This window comes from Patella vulgata, chromosome 3 (genome assembly GCF_932274485.2).
Source record: "Patella vulgata chromosome 3, xgPatVulg1.2, whole genome shotgun sequence".
Classification (NCBI taxonomy): Eukaryota; Metazoa; Mollusca; class Gastropoda; family Patellidae; genus Patella; species Patella vulgata.
The window spans coordinates 52416380-52438101 of NC_065881.2; the positions used below are offsets into that span (position 1 = coordinate 52416380).

Sequence of the window (21722 nt, forward strand, 5' to 3'; positions counted from 1 at the left end):
ATGCATTGAAGTAAAAATATTAGCATTACTAGGTGTTAGAATTATGTCGCTCGAACATGTAATATGTGTAATGTACGTATTTCGATCTCTTAAGATGAAAATGGTTATCTTTTAGCCGAGTTTCCCAGAGCTGATTATGTCTGCGTTAAAGAGTTGTTTATCTCTAAGGGATATACAATCTTCCTTCACGTACATAGTCATAACAGTAGTAAGCGGTAATTGGCGATAACTGGATATTGCTGGTTTGAATGCCCAAGTTCGTCCGCCGGAAGTAGAATTTTTTTATGCTAGCGATAGTATCATAAAGAAGACAACCACAGTTGAGCTCAGGCGTCTTTGGAATGAACTCAATAAAGTATGAATGGTCGGAATCGACTCAATGGAGTATGGATGACCCTTAAGAGTCCACTGCATCTCAAAAGGCACGACCTCGGCGACTTTCACCAAGAAAATAGTGGCAGCAAAAACGTTCCTACTCGCTCTTGAGCTTTTGCAACTACCGAAAAATTGTAAATAAACAACAAAATTAAACAACAGTTATGACGAGATCATTGCCTTTAATTCTTTAAAATTACTTCGCTAACAAGTGAAACATTTAACGAAATGTGAGCCATAGCAACTGCTATCTAGATTCAAGGCACAATGCATGAAACATGTAATATTAAGAACTGGCTTTCGTGTTATGACATATAAATTAAAAAAGTGTAAATTCCTTTAGTGATTAATGCCCAGAGGCGTATATGGAGTTCGTAAAGAGCTGTTAAGAAATCTGAGATTTATCCGAATGAAATGGTTACAGTGCCAGTGGATAATATATTAATACTCAAATGAATACATATTTTTCTTATTCGTGATAAATATGTTTACGAACACTTCTAGTACGTTTGAAATTGGGGGATTCTAAATAAAGACTGATTTTAAAAAAGTTACTAATAACCAATTCCAGAGCAATTAATATTTATCCTAGATATTTTACATTGTGCTACCCCAAATATTATTAAACTGTGGAATATTTAAAACGATACAATATTTTAAATGTTACAAAAAAACCTGTACATTCAAACAACTTATTCATTCACTTAAATTGATAGTACAGTGTGATATTGTGTGCTGTGTCCCTGTGTTTGTCTCACTTTCTTTCTACGTCAAAATTTGGTGAGATTTGGTAAATAAAGATGATCTTCCTAACTTGTGAGCAAGGTGCCATGGAATGTTAAAATATAACATACCAAAGTTACGCACAATCAGTTTATTATGTCCATTGGGTTTGGTGTTTGGTACAGAATGATGACACAATCGGGTTTTAGTATTTTTGAAAGACGTTTCCTGACGTTTCGTGTAGCAATGGTCTGGACAAAATTAGGAAATAAAATCAACTTAATAACCATATTTAATATGGATTAGTAGATTTCTGTCTAACTCTGTCTGCTATGAAAACAATGAGTAATCCTCATCATCCGACAAAACTCGTTCCACGGTGGCAAGACTCCAAAATCTCTCTTTGACGGCACTAGTATGGTATCGTCCATAGAATCGTCTGAAAATATAGACAAAGGAAAATTAATGGAAAGATACCATGGCGGTATTTAAAATTCAGATCCTTTAACTTTGAATCTCGAGGCTTGCAAATAAAAGTCATCTTGTCTGGCTTATGGGATGTGGCGGCGATAATTTGACGGTACAAGTGACCCAATGCATCGGTTAATATTGCAACACAAAGAACTGGTAGTTTTTGCATTGAATTAAAGATTAATAATATGTTATTATGTTTTCATTTTAATCCAACTATTACAAAATACAATTTATGTTGTATCGGAGAAAGTATGCCTGTTCGCGGAATGTGCTTTGGATACCCCCCCCCCTCCTCTCGTTGTGTCATATAGCACGGACATGATTGCCGGAGTAACGACTTTTACTATTTAGTAAAATGGACTAAAATGTGGAAGAGATTAAAATGGCGACGATAATGGGATACGCTGCCCCATGGCATTTTCAGAATATGTAATGATTAAGATACATATTCTGTTTTATGGTTGGCCTACAGGTTTAACTATTTATACTGCACCTCACCCACTCCCTCCCTCCCTCCCACACACACACACACACACACACACACACAATAAACATGGGCGTAGCTACGTTTCGACATTTTTTCCGAATTGACAAATATTGAGGCTATAAAAGGTATAATACGCCGATACACTCCATGGTAGAAACGGCATATAAATAAAGTTGCTTTACACATACAACACTCGTTGATAATGGAACAATATTCAGTAACTTTCAATGTCCTGCCCCGTATAAATCCGGGAAACAGCATATTTCACATATTCTGTGTACGAACGCCCACCCAAAGACATCAATTTACCCATACCTGTTAAAAGGTCTCCTTTGGCTTGTTGATCTAATGCTGACGTCAGATGTGATAGATGACTTGGTTCACTGTATAATTTTTCACCATCTTCTAAAGTTTGAAGTATTTTTATCAAAACGAATTTTTTATTTAAATGGTCTCCAGGCTCTAGAGAATCGTCTGAAAAAGATATTAAAGCAGTTTTACTTTTGACTAATACCCACTACAATCATGCCTAAATAGTTTTGTCAAAAGACCAGTGGTTTCGATGCCTTGAAGACAGTCGAAATGGTATGCTCAGAAGTGTTTACACGGACAGCGGTGTTCCGCCACCTCTTCTTCGAATTCCAGTTGTCAAGCATTCTTTTAGATGCACAACGTGGAATCGATTTCTGCCTAGTCTACATCGAATTCTTAAAGCAGCTTGGGCACACGGTTTTCACAAGTAATACCAGTAAAGAATAAAACTGTTAGGAATAAGCGTTAGTATTTTATTGACCCCTTGTCTATATTTACCCCTTAGGGTTTTTATTATATTCTGTATTTGTAGTGTATTGTCTTTGTCTAAATTAAACGTGAATTCAACGATAGCTGGCGGTTCACGAAAGCGTGTGAAATTAAAAGAACAGTAGGCGGAAACGCCGCTGTTTCCTTCCTCCTTCCTAGCGCACTGGGTGGTGTGTACCCGTCTTTATTTGCCGAACTGGTGCAGAAAAGTAAGGCACTAAGCCCCATTTCACTGAAAGAACAGTAGGCGGAAACGTCGCTGTTTTCTTCCTCCTTCCTATCACACTGGATGGCGTGTACCCGTCTTTATTTGCCGAACTGGTGCAGAGAAGTAAGACGCTAAGCCCCATTTCATTTCCGATTCGGGTTAAAGATACATTATGTTATGTTTAGATAAAGAGCTGGCCGTTTTTAATACAACAATTAAAAAAACCATAATGCAAAATGAATATATTGAAAATTTCATTGAAATTACTATATTCTGGGCCAAATTATCAATGTTTATAGTTTTGACCAGATTTTTATTGGTTGTTTATTATCGTAACCACGGTACTGGTATATTCGAGTCTTAGCCTCGCTTCTCAATTTTTTAACTAAATCATTAAATGGAAAAACCGTTTGTGGTCTTGTCATGTTAATTAATGTCTAATTAATAATTTATAATAACATTTAAGTCTTAAAGAAAGACCTGCAATGGGCAAAATTAGCTCTAGCATAATGTATCTTTAAGTGAGAATGGGTTAGGGAATGCTTTCTGTTTCTAGAACATCACTCACATATATCTTATACTACATATACTCATAACTATCTGGAAAGTTAACAAATCTAACCATATATAGTATATCTTTGTACAGCAAACATCGATTCATTCCTCAAATAATATACACTAATGATTTGTTGCCATTACAAGTTACAACTAAATGGCTAAAGGGAATTACAGTTGCGCAAGTTACTGGAAACTACAAACAATGAATGAAATAAACCTTGAATGTGTGATTTTGATGTGTTTTGGTTTCAGATCGAAATAGCTGCCATAGAATTGGATAGAATTGTAGTTTGTAGTAAACCAATTTTATTTTTATTACATGTTCTAATTTTGTAAATATAAATGCCCCCCCCCCCCACCAAATGAATTAAACAAGCTGTTTCTTTCTGGTGGCGTTAGTCTTTACGGATGTCCATGTTATCACCACATTGGTAATAATGTGTGTAAAATGAACAAAACAATTACGTCGAAATATAAATTCTGCATATAAAAAAAATAAGAGAAATTGTATGACAATGATGGTTAGAATTGTGAATGGTATCATTAACCCCGTTTATATTATCGTGCCAATTTGGCCCACTGAAGTGAGGTAATCTCGGTACGGTGCCAGACACAGCACAGTTAAATTTTCGTAGTGTAAACGCTATCCGGTCGGAGAACAGTCATTTTAGAGTATATAAACAGGTCATTTTCTTGAAATTTATCGCGGCCTAGAACCGTGCCGAGAACGGCACGCTTATCCCAAGTGTAAACGGGGCTTTTGGTTCAGAAATATGCCCGTAGATTGTTACAATTTCAATAGGGCTCCCCAAACGGTCACTGCAAATTGTGAACAAAGAAAGCGCGGTATTATTAACGCACTCAATGTGGTGACAATAAACATCCACATTAAATGTTACCCTATTAAAACATATCAAAAACTTTTATTTCTTAAAGGCAAAATATTTTAGACTAAAAGGAAAATACACACTTTAATGCCATACACACTGCAAATTGTGAACAAAGAAAGCGCGGTATTATTGGCGACAATAAACATCCAGATTAAATTTTGACGTATTAAAACATATCAAAGACTTTTATTTCATTTCTTAAAGGCAAAATATTATAGACTAAAAGGAAAATACACACTTTAATGTCATACATAATAAAAAGATACATTATCAAGTGCATGTTGGCCTAAAAAGACTTCAATCGGTAAGCCCTGATATTCGTCCGTCACAATTTAGGCTATTTCTTGTCAAAACTTCAAACAATCATAACCTCGCTCATAATAAAGTAATTTTAACTATTATAGCAAGATCGACCAGCTTTGTATCAAAATATTATATAATACCTGTTTAAATAAAGGAATGGGTGGCCAAATGGTTTAACTAACACGTGGGCGTTAGACCATAAGTTAAGTCCTCGCGTGTATGGTCGTCTGTCCAACCTCGTGGTTTATCTCAGGGCCTCTGGTTTCACCCCACCCACTGCTAAACACCCCTACGTGCAAGCAAATTATTGAAATGGAACTTAGCCATATGTTATTCCCGAAATGATCTAGTTTGTCTCGGAGTGGAGTAAATCTTCGTATTGCCTATCCCTTAGTTGTTTTCCTTAATCTAAATACAAAGACAAAAGTATGGTTTATTCTCAAGACAACAACAAAAGTACGTCCGTTTTTTACGGAAACAAACACCTACATGTATCGTGATGATAATCAAATTGCAAACTCTCTAGAGATTACAAATAGTCGATAATATGATTTCAAAATCATTGTAAACATGTCAAAAAAATGATTAATATATACCTCCATCCCATCGAACATATTCTGTAAAAAAATATGTAAGACTATACCATAAATATCTTATAACGACTTGATGACAAGCATTTTCTTTTGCTGATGATACATCCCATGATGTTTGCTACATGAATCCATTCTTTACTATTTTCTTTAGTTTCATGTGGATCGTATTTCCATTAATGGAGTTATGGGCTTTTATCATAGAGCGTCGCCCTGAAGAAGAGCAATAACAATGAGATACGTAACGCTTTGGGACGAGTTCCTTGTCCAAAAAATGGGCTATTGACCTTGGGGATACCTATGTCAGATAAAGAATTTTGTATCAACAATTCAACGATCTCGATATGTTAGCGAGAATTTGAAATTTGAATTCTTACTGATAGACCGTGGTCAGAGACATAATGCACTTGCTGGTCACGAACATTGGCGGTGGCGTGAAACACATTTTTTTAAAAAAAATATCTTAATTGCTAACAATGCCTGAGATAGCGGCTAAAGTTTTTGAAGGAAATTTTAAGAATTTAGTGTGAAGCATTGTGGTCATGAGAAGACGAATCCGGTCGATATCCAATGTTCCGTGATCTTTGCAAAAACCTTGTGAACAAGACAGAGGCTATCCGCGTAAATAACTAAGGTTCGAAAACTAAATGGTAGCTAACTTCTGCAGTTGGGTGGTTCATGGCAGTGTTATTATTTTCCCAGATCAATGCAAATAATTTTTTACCACCGGATTTAAGCAATACGACTACTCTTATGGGATAATCATCCCCCAGGTGGCAAATAAACAAAGTCATTATGCGCACATAGAACTATCTAATTCGAGAATAGATCCTTGCTCAGAATGCAAAAATTAGTATACTATTTTGTAATGTGGTTCTACTCCGTTTCACATCTGTCATACGCACAAAGACTAAATTTTAAGCAGAATAAATACTTCTCAAAGGTGTTTTCGACTAAAATCGTCGATTTAGAAAGCAAAATTTCGGTCAACTAGCTTAGTGGCTAATTGTAGACAGACAGTGTACGTTTATCATGAAATAAACCATGCCGCTTTCAGCACAACGAAAGATAAATAATATGATCACAGAAATGACGTAAACGCGAAAAGTTCTTGATTCCAGGGTAAGGGCTGGGTTAAGCTTATTGGCTTCGGGTCAGCAAATAAAGAGCACGGAATATAAATTACTTCTTGTCACCCTGGGGGAGAATAATTACTTAATGCCGGAGTGTTTTCGAACGGTTGACTAAATGAGATGCAGGTCCTTTAAATGAAAGAGATTTTGTTGTACGATACACATAATATGTGTTACCTTGTTGAAAACTACACTAAATACATATTTTAATAATCTATAATCTTCTTACACACAAGCAAGACTAATAGACTACACCCGCCGCACCCACTTCCCCACAAAAATTAATAAATAAAATATAATGACATAAGTTGCCTGTGTAATAAACTCGCTAACTATTATCTCACTTGAAGTTTGAATTAGGTGCCAGATTAGTTACATAATTTATAGACTGCAATAATTGTTCATATTCCTTTCATAGATGTTAAAATAAAAGTCATTCTACAATCTAATCTAAAGCATATCGCTGAATATTTAATTGAAGAGAAACTTATAAATATGTTAAATTTTGACAAAAGTCGGTGAAATTATCGGATTTCCAAAGAGTGCACAATTATTTGAAAAGGCATACCCAACCTAAGTGATAAAGCTCTACCAAAGAGTAGCAAGAATTGGATATAAATTATTCATTAGATATCCTGAAAGTAATATCTTATTGACAAAACGTGTAAATATCGACTCTAATTACACGTGATTCACATTTGATCTTAAACAAAGGTCAAATTGAAGAACATGTATGTTTTGTGTTTGAGCCTCTATAAGCTCTATGAATTTTTTTTTTAACAAGAATGACTAGTAAATGAAAACTCAATTGAAAACAGAGAAAGGAAAATGTGGCTTAAACAGCTCTAAGTTTGTTGTTATTAAACCTTCTAGTACAAGTCGATAAATCAAGTGCTTTTAAATTAGAAAACTTGATTAGTAAGTTTGAACAAGAAGACTTTAAATAAAAATTACAACATTTGGACCCTAAAGAAATACAAGTTCTGTCAGTAAGTGGCACTAACCAAGGACTGATACGTGTATGCAAAGGCAGTTTATATCTTAATCAAACAATAACGATATTCTTTCTCCAAAATACACATATCGCACTTAACGTCAGTTATAGCCATTTGAAGTTTACATTGATATTTAGTTAAATCGTACCACTGTGACTGTGATGTTTTGGAATTTGTTTTTTTGTATTTTTGTTATCGACAGTAACTTATAAGCTACAGCTTTTGTTTTCATCCTATGGAATACTACATTTATATATGTCAAAACTATCGTTTTATTTGACTTGTAAGTGGATATAGTTGTATTGAACGATGCCAAGTGTCTTTTTATATAAAAGTGTATAAATTATAATGGTAAAACGAAAATGAAAATATTACCGAGAATCACAAATGGCGATTCAGAAAGAATGGATGTGAGTTGGTTGGGTTTGAGGTTGGTGTTATATAAACAAGTCACTGATTGTACAGATGTTCATTATAATAAAAACTGCGCCCACAGAATTATTCAAATAACGTCGTGCTATATGTTTTTAAACCAGTGATTGTTTTCCATATAAATTGTGTTTTTTAATGAGCTCAATCACTAAATGCCACTCAAGGATTATAAAAATGTTGTGTAAAACCCTAACTGTAAGGCTATTCATCGGTTCTCTATGGAAGAACAAACAGCTCTTTATTCAGTGTTCTTCATTCTTAGTTCTTAATTCATAGTCCTTAAATCTTATTTCTTCATTTGTTGTCGTATTTCGACATTTGTACACTAAAATTAACATTTGTATCTTAAAATCATTATTTGTTTTACAAATGTATTTGTAAAATGTATTTTTGTTTAATTTAATTTTATTTTAATATAAAGACAAAATTTATTTTAGTAAATCAAAAAAGTAATGTACATTTACATTTCATCACAGACATACAACGAAAAACAAATCTCGAACAACAAATTTCTAAATACAAATCTCCAAATTCAAATCTTGCAAAACATTTCTCAAAAAACATTTCTTCAATAACATTTCTCAAAAAACATTTCTCGAAATCCATCGAACCGGAATATTATGACGACATGAGCGGAAATCAACCTGGCATACAATAAGTCACCATACAATAAAGGGGAATCGAGCAAGCATATATATATACACAATAAGAGGAAATTGCTCGATGACCGCGACTCTGGTGAAACCACGTGCGTAGTACGGCTAATCGGGCCGAGCCTTCGTGAAAGAAAATACATGGAAAGTAGTCTATTTTCAGAAATTAGGTTTTGTCTGATAGCGACATATTTCTTTCTTTAAACGAAAGAGTGTTTAATCTTTTCTAAATCATGAATGTGCCAGGGAATAAGTAATATATTGAAAGAGGGATAAATTAACAAATACTTTCTGCTCATGCATTACACGATAACCCGTATTTTAACTTTTAAATACCCCCCCCCCACACACACACACACACCCGACTCCACTAACTTAATAGTATTTAGCGTCATCCAACTGTAATAACCCTTTCAAGCTATGTAAATTTAAATGTGCCAGAATATAATTTACATTTCTGAAAAGGTAAATGAAACTTCTTTTCAGTGGTATTCTGTATGATATCTGGAATGTCCTAGTATGACAAGTATTTTGAATTTTAAGACCCCACCCACCCCCTTGCCAACCAATAACCAATAACATCCTTTTCAACGGATGTATATTTTGTTGAAAATTCAGCAAGCAAACAACAACAAAAAAACAAAAAAAAACCAATCAATATTAATATGGGCTTTGTCTGACAATTTCCAGATGTGTCATAGTATCCCGAGACTTCCGATAATACCTAGACTCTATTAATCATTGAAAACGTCATGGCGTCCATCTATATGATAACCATTTTAATTGATAGAAAAGGTCGAGTACGCTACTAATCACTCCATTCATTATACAAATAGTGACCAGTTCTACAGAACGGTAGTACATTTACCCCAACAAATCATAATTATTTCATAGAAATAGAACACTACTATAATCAAAAAAAAAGACAATCATAAAAAATATAATCATATCAGATAGTTTGTGATAGTATCAGATAGTATGTTACCGCTGGAAGCAAATCATACGATTGACAATAGCGGAAATGACCGATGGTGCATTGTGAATGATCAACTTTTAATTTTAATTAATTAGTAAAGAAAAGTGTTCCATAAATCTATAACACAAGTCAACCACTACCACGCATATCCCATACTTATACTCCGTCCCCTGTGTACTTGAGCAGGAAATATAGGACGACTACACCATAGATAACAACTATCTATACGAGCTATTGTAGTTTGGGGAGAGACAGATGGTACACTTACACACTCACACCCACATGTTTCAACATTTTTTTTATAATATCAGGAAGAAAGATAAGCATCGCATTATTTTCTACTCATAAAAAAATAATATTCACTTGTAAACATAGATTGACTATTTTCGATCTTAGCAGCCTCACTTTTTAAATTTTTATTTGATCTGCAACTAGAAAAGCACAAGACAGGCAACTTAATTGTAGAACAAGACAAAAAAAACTGCTATAGAAACATTTGAACAATATTGGCGGGAGCCGCGGTGGCTCAGCTCAGTGATTACGGCTCTGGGTCACGTATAACCAGGATGTCTCGAAAATTTTTAAAATCAATAGGTTTCATCTTACTGTTTCTAAATAATTTGATGTCAACGTATGGGCGTATATAAATTTCAACTTGCGTCATTTTAAATTATTGCGAACTTCCTCTCCTCACCCCCTTTAGGACATCGGACATGGGCCTGTTTTGCAGTCATTGTACATATTACAGCTTTTAATCTATATATATCATAATGATTTGTTAGTAGCTCACTGCACTCTTTTCCCCAACAAAATAGTTTACTGTACTCTACTAGTGCGTCTACTTTCTTGCATTCAGTGCAATTGGGATTTTTTTCCCGAAGAAGACCATTGGCTTGAAACGTCGTATTCCTCCACACAATATTTTGGTCATTTTGAGATTAACATAACATGATGATTTTCATATCGTTTCAGCCTCCCTTCAACGAATTCCAACTGTGTACACAGGTTGATCTCGGGTTTCAGTACTATCCGAAAGACAGGGCATATTTTCCGTGTCAGCCCAACTGGCGCCACCCATGACAAAATATCCTAATGTTCATCTCGACCCATGCTGGGATTCGAACCCCAGATACTACCGCGGCCAATAACATTAGAACTAATGATCATTTGAGGGATTGTTTATCCCATCCAAACTACAATTATTGTGAAGGTTGAATCTCTAAAAAAAAATATCAGTATAAAATATGGCTAAATTCCGTTCAGTATTTACAAAGAAATGAAATGAAATGAAATGAGGTTTAACGTCCTACTGTTCTGCTCCTATACTGGGCTAATGAAGACGGGCATACGCCATACAGTGTGCTATGAAGGAAATTTTGCCCGGGCAGCGGCACTATCGCCTACTCTTATATCGAATTCCAAATGCCAAGGGATCTTTTACGTGCATTCCAATGTAACCTATACAAGGGGCTCGGTTTTTCGTCTCATCCGAAGGACTATACAGCTGTCCTTGTCAGGCCCTCCGTCCTGCATCACTGACAAGGGGGGAACCACGCCGGAAAATCTGGATGAACTTTCTCGACCAATGCAGGGATCGAACACTCGACCTCCAGGCTAGCGAGCCAGCGTCTTACGAACTTAGCCACGTGATCCCCCATTTTTACAAAGATGTGATGAATTGCCGTAAACATTTCAGTATTCGGCATCCACTACTGACGATATATTTCTCGCTAAAATCTTTTGATGGACTTCTTTTTTAAACTGGTGTTTTCGATGTGATAACTTTTATTCATATTAGGTAGTATTCTACATTACATAAATTGTGTAAGGAAGTGTTAAGAGCAGTAGCCTTTCTTGTACCCTTTGGTACTATCGGTGACAAGGGCAATAAGTCAGCCAAGCCTAAACTAATCAAAACTGTAACCCCATTGATTACAAAACATTTGAATGGTTTACAGGCAATTGGACATATACATGTAAAACATTAAAAAACTTGATATCCTTTTAATGGTTAAATTTATGTCACTCGTATAATTTAACCGGATGCATCGTAGTTTTTTGGGGGGGGTTTTCTTTGCAGATCAGCCAAAGGTTTTATTATTATTATTTATAAGCGTTTATATAGCGCCATTTACACAAAAGTGCTCAATGACGCTTTACAATAAAGGTAATATGATTGACAAAACAAATATAAGATTAAAACATAAGAAAGTGAATAATATACTTTTTAAGTTGAGTAAAAGGAAGTAATGCATAAAATATAGATATAAATCACAGAGATGATTAATTAAAAGCCCTATTAAACAAGTGTTTTTTTTTAGAGAAATCTTAAATGATGACAGAGAAGTACATGACCGAATGGAATGAGGAAATTTATTCCATAGGTTGGGGGCAGCTACCTCAAAGCCTTCTCGCCGAAACTGACGAGATTAGCTTTTTTCTCAATAAGTAACAGATATTGTCACCGGAAGACTGTAATTGTCGACGAGGTTCATAAAAACATAAAAGATTACTAAGATAAATAGGTGCCATGTTATTTATACATTTAAAAACTAACAATAAAATCTTATATTGAATTCTAAAAATAATAGGAAGCCAGTGTAGTTTATATAGAATAGGTGTAACATGGTCCCTATATACTGTTCCAGAAATAAGGCGAGCAGCTGAGTTTTGTACGTTTTGCAGTTTTTCAAGATGTTTGAGGGGTGCACCGTAGAGGACAGAATTAAAAGAATCAATACGCAAAGTAACTAATGAATTTATTAGTGTTATCCACTGACAGATATTTACGTATTTTAGCTATGTTTCTTGAATTGAAATAACTTATTTTCCAAAGAAAAATTTGTCTTAAAAATTACACCAATATTTCAGGCTGATTGAGAAAGGACAATGCAGCTATCTCCTGCTTGTATTGACAGATCAAAGTTCAACTTTTTCCTGTTTAAAGACGACCCAATAACCAAATACTCAGTCTCATCTGCATTAAGTTTAAAAATTGTTGTTCATCCAGATTTTAATGTCCGCAATACAAGTTTCAATACTCAGCTTGGAAATGTCGAAGTCACTTTTGATAGGTTTAAATGAAATGTACAACTGTGTATCATCCGCATATAGATGAAATAATAATCCATGGTGTCTTACTATGAGGCCGAGTGGTTTAGTGTATAAACTAAACAAGATCGGTCCGAGGATGGAACCTTGTGGTACACCGGAAACCAGAACAGAAGGGCTAGAAGATATTCCGTTCACTACAACACTTTGTGAATGGTTAGTAAAATAAGAGCGTAACAGATTCAGAGCGTTTTTGGTAACACCAAAATCAGATTGTAGCCTATGAAGTAAGATATCGTGATCTACAGTGTCAAAAGCCGCTGATAAATCTAAGAGAACTAAGCACACATTCACGGCGATCTAAACTCCTGTTGACATCATTGTGTACCCGAACGATAGCAGTCTCGATGCTATGAAACGTCATGTAAGCACTCTGAAACTCTTCCATTAGATTATTGTCATTAATATGGGATGTGAGTTGGCTTGCTATTACGCGTTCTAAGGTTTTAGATAGGTTTGATACTGGTCTGTAATTTCTCTCCAGATTCTGATCTAAGTTGAATTAGTGGGAAGATGATTGCGGTTTTGAAATCGTCAGGAACAGTGTTTTCACAAATACAAGTGTTTATAATGTCAGTTATAATAGGTACAATAGTTGGTAGGCATTCTTTTAATAATATTGTCGGGAGGGGGTCAAGTGAAGATTGCTTTATAACTTTAGCCACTTCGGACACAGACAGTCAATCACATTTGTATTATTATAAATGCATTAATACCGCTGTTTAAATCGAGAAAATGAATCTCCATGAACATAAATATTATCGGAAAAGATTTCGCTAATGTGAAGAATGATACAAAAGATCATTAACTGTAAATCAGAAAATATGTCTAGAAAAACAGGTGTCACGATTGTTCTGATTTATGATAACCGTAATTATTTTATCTGAAAGTGAAAATGTCCTCTGCCATTTTTGGAAAGGTAAAAGAGATATGCTGAATTTATTTTTCAAGGAGCAATGAATACCGGCAAAGCAATATAAAAATGAGTACAACCTAATCTATTTAATTTTTCGAATAGAATACAATTGTCGGTTAAAATATAACGGTTGCAGTCATAGACAAAATCCCGCAAGATAAAGTGACCGAAATTCGGGATTTTTACTGACCATTAGGTGGGTGATGCAATTCCCAACCGGACTTTCAGAAAATCACACAATTCTGATTTTGATTCAGTGTGTCTAGTTCTCAAATTCAAACAGCAGTGTCAGAAAATTTGCTACTGAGACGTTTACCATCAGCTGATTCAATGTTTTGACCGGTGCGGACTTTGATTATGAACTGAATGGAATTCCCATTTTGCCCTTATCCGATCCGACGATGTATGACTTCTCAATAAAAATCCCTCGTCACAGCCAGATTACTATTTTGTACATAGATCGATTTCGATTCATATTGTTGTGGTATATCATGTTTAATTTCACTAGAACGGTGTGTATATACGGTAAATTATTAATTAAGTTCGGCGATGAATAATACACTCTGAGATCAGTCAATGTAAACATTTTAGTTCTTAGTGAATTTCACTGAATGTTGATCGGTCGCTATCTGGTAAAGTTATGTAGGTTCATTTTTCGGGCGCTGAAACAGTATTTTTCGGGCAAAAATGATACAAGGAAAATCTGACCGTGCGCCTATGGTTGCTGTTTCTAAAAAATGACAGCCAGTTTTGGCTTTATCCTGGCGATATATAAGACATCAGTTTTAAAGTTTAACGGAAGTACTCATTATATTGTGTTCCCTTGACTAAGATTCTGTTTTTGTTGAGTCACAAATCGCATAAAACAAAAAATATTGTTGGTATAAGGGGAATGTCAAGTATTTGTCTGATTACTGAAATATAAAAGAGAATTCGTAATATATGGCTGGGGGTGGCAGATTTATTGTGGTCAATAAGCTTGTAAGCAAACATACAATATCTTTACAACCTTTTATCTCCTCAATACTCTTATCCTATTTCTCGTTATCATATTAACTCCAAGTTTTTTCGCTTTCTGGACTTGAACGAAACGCTAAACATATCGTCAAGTAACAATTGACTGTTCTAAGGTACTAGACTTTGAACGACCACCTCGGTTCTTTATTGAGTCATTGTCTCCGACTAAAGCGGAAACTGTCAATGTTGAATGGATAGCTTTATTGATTTAAATTATGAAACAAATTTCCTACTCGATTTTGCATGGGTGATATTTATTTGGCGAGATTTTGTCAATGTCGTTCTCTAATCTCTTTTATGGATAATAGTATCCAAGGGATAGCCAGGAGTGGATCTGACTATTGGTCACCGAGTTTCCAAACATGAGCAGGTCGGAAGGTTCCTTGACTGTTGGTGATGGCATTATTCGTCCCACTCGGACAACTATGCACATACCCTTGTTAGTAGCACAGACGATGGGGTAAACATTACAGAATATTACAGAATATTTCCAGGCTTATGTGTTTATTTACTTCGTTGATTAAAAACATATTGAAGAACTATAACGACCACTGACTAAATATATCGATATGGACCAAAATGCATCAACATCAAGTTTCACTGAGATTAAATGGCAACGAATCAAATGAACGTATTTTTTTCACCACTTAATATCAAATGCTTTGATCGTAATAAAAATAGATACCATTCTGGGCATTATTAGTTTTGTATAAAATAAATGATTATCGTCCATTAAAAGTAAATTGAAGATATAACAAACTAAAATAGGATACTTGTTACTTAAACTGATGTTTACTTAGTACATGACGTAAGTGAAATTGATCTCGTCTTCAGAAAATAAATAAACCCTTGAATTATTCTTGAAACTTTCTGGTATTGGAATCACGAATGAACATGGAACTTCGAATAATGACTGAATGAATGATAAACTGTTATATTACTATCACTGCCTATAATTCTCATGTGCGCTTTACAAAGACATGTTATAGATCAAGACAATATATACGTTCCATGCTTTTTCATAATAAAAAAGAGATAACAAAGAGAATACTTGATAAACTAAGAGCTGTGATTTAGATAAAATTACATGTAAAGCCTTTTTAAATTTAGTTTTAAACGCAGCAATAGTAGTGACATTGCAAATTTGAATTGGTAATTTATTTCATAACAATGGTGCATGTTTATATAATGGCCGGTTACCATATGATGATAAAATATAAGGGCGTGATATAAATAATGATGTCTTAGTAGGGGATTGCAGATTTATTGTGAGTTTATAGTAATCAAGAAGTTCAGAAAGATATATATGCTCTATTTCCGCACTCTCTGTTTTGTGTGTTTTGCTTGGCAGGTATCGTGGCGAATAAATTATTAGTCTTGACGTTTTAGAAATAAAATTGACGGCAGTATTTGATATAACTGATCCATTAACCACTTTACAGTACACCCAAAGAACAAGTATAGCGGGCGTCTTTTAATGTCACCATTTCTCTACAAATCGAAACAAATAAGAGCGTCGAAAACAATCTATTGCTAAAATGGAGGGGGGTGGGGCTGTTTTATGCCCATGAGTTGTGGCAAGCGAGCGACTAAAGGGTAAACTAGTATATCTGATCTGATCATAACTACATGGAGACAGAATCAGGGTAAAAATTTCGTAGAGGAATCTATCTTCGTGCTTCCTGTGCCCCTGATGTCAACTGTTTCATCACTACTAATCATTCATGAAACACATTGTATAAGTGCAACGATTGTATTTCTTGTGAGCTAGGTTTAGGTCTATCGAACCCCTCCCCCCCCCCCCCATTACGGGTCAGAATAATCTATGAATATCTATGGATCAAAATGAACGATTCTTAAAATGATTTATTCTTCTGATCCCCTATTTATATAACCGTTTAGCTACTCAGTGTGCTCTTTTTCCCGGCACAAACAATCGTCATAGGTAACGAGATGTAAACAGGGCTAGCACTAATCCCAATCCTAACCCTCGACCTAACCCCAATGCTTACCCTAACCTACAATCTCGCCAACAATCACGTACCCTAACCTTATTTACATCTCAACTACCCTGACAAAAATTGAGCTGGCCTTAACAGATAGATTTAGCCGCAGACATGGATTTTGTTTTTATATAAATTTCAATCATTGCTGGTCTATAATGTTATTTTTTTAGCTCATAAGAAATATACTTTTGGCTTAAAATGGGTTTCCAGGTTGCACTTATAGTTGACTTGATTAACCTCGTAGACTTGATTAACTTCGTTGACTTGATAAACCTCGTTGACTTGATTGACCTTGTTAACTTCATTAACTCCGGGGAAACATATTATTTTATCACCTACCATCGTAGGTTTGTTTTCGGTTTGTTTAATCTACCTTGGCACCGTCATTTTTAAGTATCATTACAGCCCCGTTAATTAGAGAAGATTCACAATATATCATATCCACCAATGATAGCTCAAGTAAGAAAATGAATAAGACGGCGGATCCTGGGGAATATTTTATAAAACAGGCAACCAAATAAAACAAAAGTCTTGCAAATCGTGTTCAATGATTATACAAATCTTGCCGTATACAACTAAGTGTTGTATTTTAGCCGATGATTGGCAGCTAAAAACTAAATAGAAACTTAAGATCTTCTGAATATTGCAAAGAACTTTATGGAACACAAAAAAACATGTATCTGGCTAATCCGACACAAGAGGTATGGACTGTATCTTCAGCTAATACTAACGACGTATTTGAACCAATTTATAACATGGAAATTGAAATAGAAGTAAATACAAACAATCTGATTAAAACACAGATCCTATTTCCTTTCGTTTTTTATAGTTCAAAATTTCGATTTACTTGTCTTCACAACACTAGGATCGGAAAAGTTGTTATATAACAGGCGTTCTAGTTGATGTGAGGAATCAGTCAATGAAACGGTCTGTTACGGCGAGTTCTTCGCGTTCTCTGCACGGAACTGTGGGTAAACCCCTTGAAACGTCAACGCTGATTGATTCATCGATGTCTGACGCCATAGGGTCAAAAGCCGCTATAATCCCTGACGTGACCTCCCAGTACAAATGACCAGATCTTCATGTAGTGTAGGCCATTAACTATATTGTATTATATGTATCCTTACAATTTTATTTGCATAAAATGCTATGGCTTCGGTCAGATTTTTACAAACAGAAATATATCGTACCGAGCCAACCAGTTACAAAAGCAACGACAAGTGAACTTTTTATATAATACTTAAATTTTAAAGATACACCATCCTTTTCTGTTGCAATATGCAGCTCATAATTCGCGCATTACGCCGTAAACGTTTATAATTATACATTAGGAATTATTTTCAGAGCCCCTCCAGCAAGTCAAAGTTTTGAATGAAAACAATAACGTAATGCATTTTCAATATAGATTCTTTAATGTCAATTTGATGTAAATGTACTCAGGAACATTAGAAGTGTATTCGATTTCCTCTTACTTTCAAAGATCGACAACCCAATGATCTTAGTTTCTATGGAGGTACCAAGTGATTCGATTGTGTAGTATATCAAGACAAGTCCGTTCCGGCAACCGCAGGTACAGTACTATTTACGTGATGATTCATGGAGAGAACTTCAAATCAATTATCTGTTCTCAACTGGACCGAAAGATGAACTTGGCTTCCAGCTTTTCATTTCAAATTTCTTTACACACATCCTACACATTGTCAGTGTGCAACACGAGGGGTTCTCTTTAGCAGGCAAACTTGCAATTTAATGCGACAATAGACAAGCATGTAATTAAAATTTTGCTGAAAACTTAACTCTCTTGTTTAAGAAATGAGATTCTAAAATGAAATCGTACTGTATTTAATGTTCTTCTAAATGGCACGACTTCATTTTGAAAATGAATTACACAAAATTGATAAAGATATATCTAAATTGTGTTAATGGAAATGTCACACCAGGTAATGGATAGGTAATTTAAAACATTTATTTCTTGTGACATAACATCTTTTTTTTTAAAATAAAGTCGCCGTTGACTTATGTACTAAAGGGTGGAATTGTCAGAGTTAGGTTGTCCAGGATCCACGAAGTGGTTCTCTCTCTATTTCGGTTAAACATCGATATGGACAACCAATATAGTTAAGTTTTATATCGTGCCCCCCCCCGCCCCATAGTTTAGCGTGCTCTTTCGTGCTTGTTTGTTTATTTGTTTGTTTGTTTGCTATTCATTCTATTCAGATGGCACTCCATAGGACTGACACTATAACTTGCCTTATTTTATTACTCTCACGAGTCTCACATGTGTTTCGTGTTTCGGATTACTTCAATTAAAGGAGCTAAGTATTATTTGAATTTAAAAACACCAATTAGAATAAAATATTGGGCCTTTTCAATCAATATTGGGGCTAAATTGTTCAAGTGGCATTTAGTAACTGGATGAGAATAACACATGACACAATTATATGGAATACAAGTTACTTGAACGATCGAAACGTCGCTGAAATAAACCCTTCAAGTAACTTGTATACGACATAATTGTACCATGTGTTATAATATTAAGGTTGTTATCTTCTCGTGAAAATATGGGATCCTAATCTGTACTAATATTTGTGACTGTCGTTTGTCTGTTTGTCTGTCTGTTCGGGGTTGGCGGCTACACTAGGTCTGCCCCGAGTCTGAAATTTGGGGTATATTGGTAGCTCGGACCGGGGAGTAACATAGGCCAGGTGGCATTAGTCTGCCACTTCCGGTTTCGGAGTTATGATCCCCGAGCGAAGCGGGGTTGGCGGCTACACTAGGTCTGCCCCGAGTCTGAAATTTGGAGTATAGGGGTAGCTCCGACCGGGGAGTAACATAGGCCAGGTGGTGTTAGTCTACCACTTCCGGTTTTGGAGTTATGACCCCCGAGCGAAGCCGGGTATCCTGCTAGTAACCAATATTTAAGACCCACTACACGAGTCGTGTAATCTATGGTTTCGGGTGCCATTTGTAAAGAAGAATGAAAAACAAAATGCGAAATTAATTAATAATGGCTGATTTACAAAGAATAAAACAATAATTTTAAAACAAAACAAAAAAAAAACATGTAAAATTGACTCGGCTGTCGTTGTTCACGTATTTCACCGCACATAGTTGATTCCAAATTACAATATTATTCTTTTATGAAATCGAATATAAATCAGTTTATATACATTCAGTTTACATTATTATGTGTTATAGACCCATTTTCGTCTATTTTAAGATACCAGAGATTAGAGCCATACGTCCTTTTTAATTTACATATTAGTTTTCGCGCAAACACATGCTATCCTGTCATTTATATACCCCTGCCTCACCCCACACCCGATCCACCCAACAGTTATCATTTAAAGCGCTTTCTGTATTATCCCACATTATGGTGGTATTTTGCACCATCCCAAGTTTACATGAAGGTTGCAGTTTTTACGACCTTACGCCATGCTGAGCACATTCAATATTATTTGTATAAACATACACTTTCAGATTGAAATAAAGAATGCAAGTTATATAATTAGTCCTAAAATAATTCGAACGGCACTTTAAAATATGAATGGAAGGACAAGAAGATTCTCAGAACTATATACATCCCGAAAGTTCTTGCCTTTCTGATTGTTACTTTGGGCTCTGGGAATACAAAAATGATGTATGAAGAAAGTCTTATAGAAAACTTGAAAATTGTAAATTTATAATACCTTTAGTTCATGTTCTCCAAAACATGTTATAAACAATTAAAGAAAGACATATCCTACGCGCCTAATTAGGCCCAGGTGTTCAGATTTGAACAATTTGTGTCAGACAACAGAGATGTCTTTTTAATTAGTGTAAAAAAATCAATCTACTTCAGTCAGGATACGTATTTTTATTAATTTGTGCTCGTAAAAATTAATACTTCGCGTCTCCCATTCACTGTTATCAAAACAGTTTTTGCCGTCTCATTGCGAATAAAATGTGTAACTTACTAAACCCATACGCTCTACACAAATATAAGTTTATGTCTAAACGCACCATAAATTCTTTATTGCAGTAAACATATCCGTACTTATTAATGATTTATGAAAGGGTAAGTCTACTCGAGAGAACGTAAAGTAAATAATTATAATACGTTACCTGAAAACATTGGGTAGGTTTTACTGCAAGCGATCCGACAGAAAACGACCAAAATCCAAAGAGAAATATACAAGTCTTTCATGTTTCAATTGTTGTTGATGTTCGTTACTTCTTTTATTCAGTGGCGACTTTTTTTTATCGAGATGCAAATATATTACACTTAAGAATATAAACTGTATTATGTCCTGGCTAAAACTTCTTGACTTCTGTTTGGATTTCCAAATTTCTATCCAAATATATTCAGGAGACGATTAGGCACTGTCTATTGTTCTTTTATGAAAACTTAAATACGTTATCCATACACCATAAGCCGTTGTTTAGTGTATTACCGTTCTCTGTGCCGACAACAATAAATCTATGCCAAAAGTTTCGTGAGTGTTCATAAAGCGGGCTCTTGAAAATAGGTGGGTGACGATTGGCGTGGACAAAAGATCTTCCCGCGCTTGCCATCAACACCGGAACTGAGCCATCGTGCTGATCACAGTTGCTGAATTCCAAACACGACGTTTAAGCTTCCGATCTTGTTTCACTACTGAAGAAAGAAATAAATGTTTGAAACAGACTGTGCATGAAGTTTATAACTGATGAGCGACAGTCATGTAGAAAAGCTATTTAAGGAGAAGGCAATGGCTTTATCGTCTTGGAACTCACATATTTATATTAGAATGTTTTTCAGTGTATCATAGCATTTTATCGATTTTAAACTATCTTTGGTTATAGCTCAACAATAAATACACTTTGTAGTATTGTTATTTGCATAATTAACAATTAGTTCAAAGCCTAAAGCTAACAAGAAATTCTATCAATTGATGATGTTTACGCTTGAATGAATAAAGTATTCAAATAATCCCATTGAAACAACTTTGATTTCGGAATATCCTCATTAGTCCGCATAGAGACTTTATTTATTTTATGTTATTTGTTTGTGTAGAGGTTTTAAGTGTTTTATATTTTCAGTTCGATAGGAAAC

General features: G+C 35.0%; 1 long non-coding RNA gene across 1 annotated transcript; it reads right to left on the reverse strand.

The window, feature by feature from the left end:
• Positions 1 to 537: 537 nt before the first annotated feature.
• On the reverse strand, positions 538 to 21302 carry LOC126816033 (uncharacterized). The gene is made up of 3 exons (XR_007678185.2): positions 20753 to 21302; positions 2375 to 2533; positions 538 to 1537 (listed from the first exon to the last, which is right to left on the reverse strand). It is a non-coding gene; the product is annotated as an uncharacterized LOC126816033 (long non-coding RNA).
• Between the last annotated feature and the right edge of the window lie 420 nt (positions 21303 to 21722).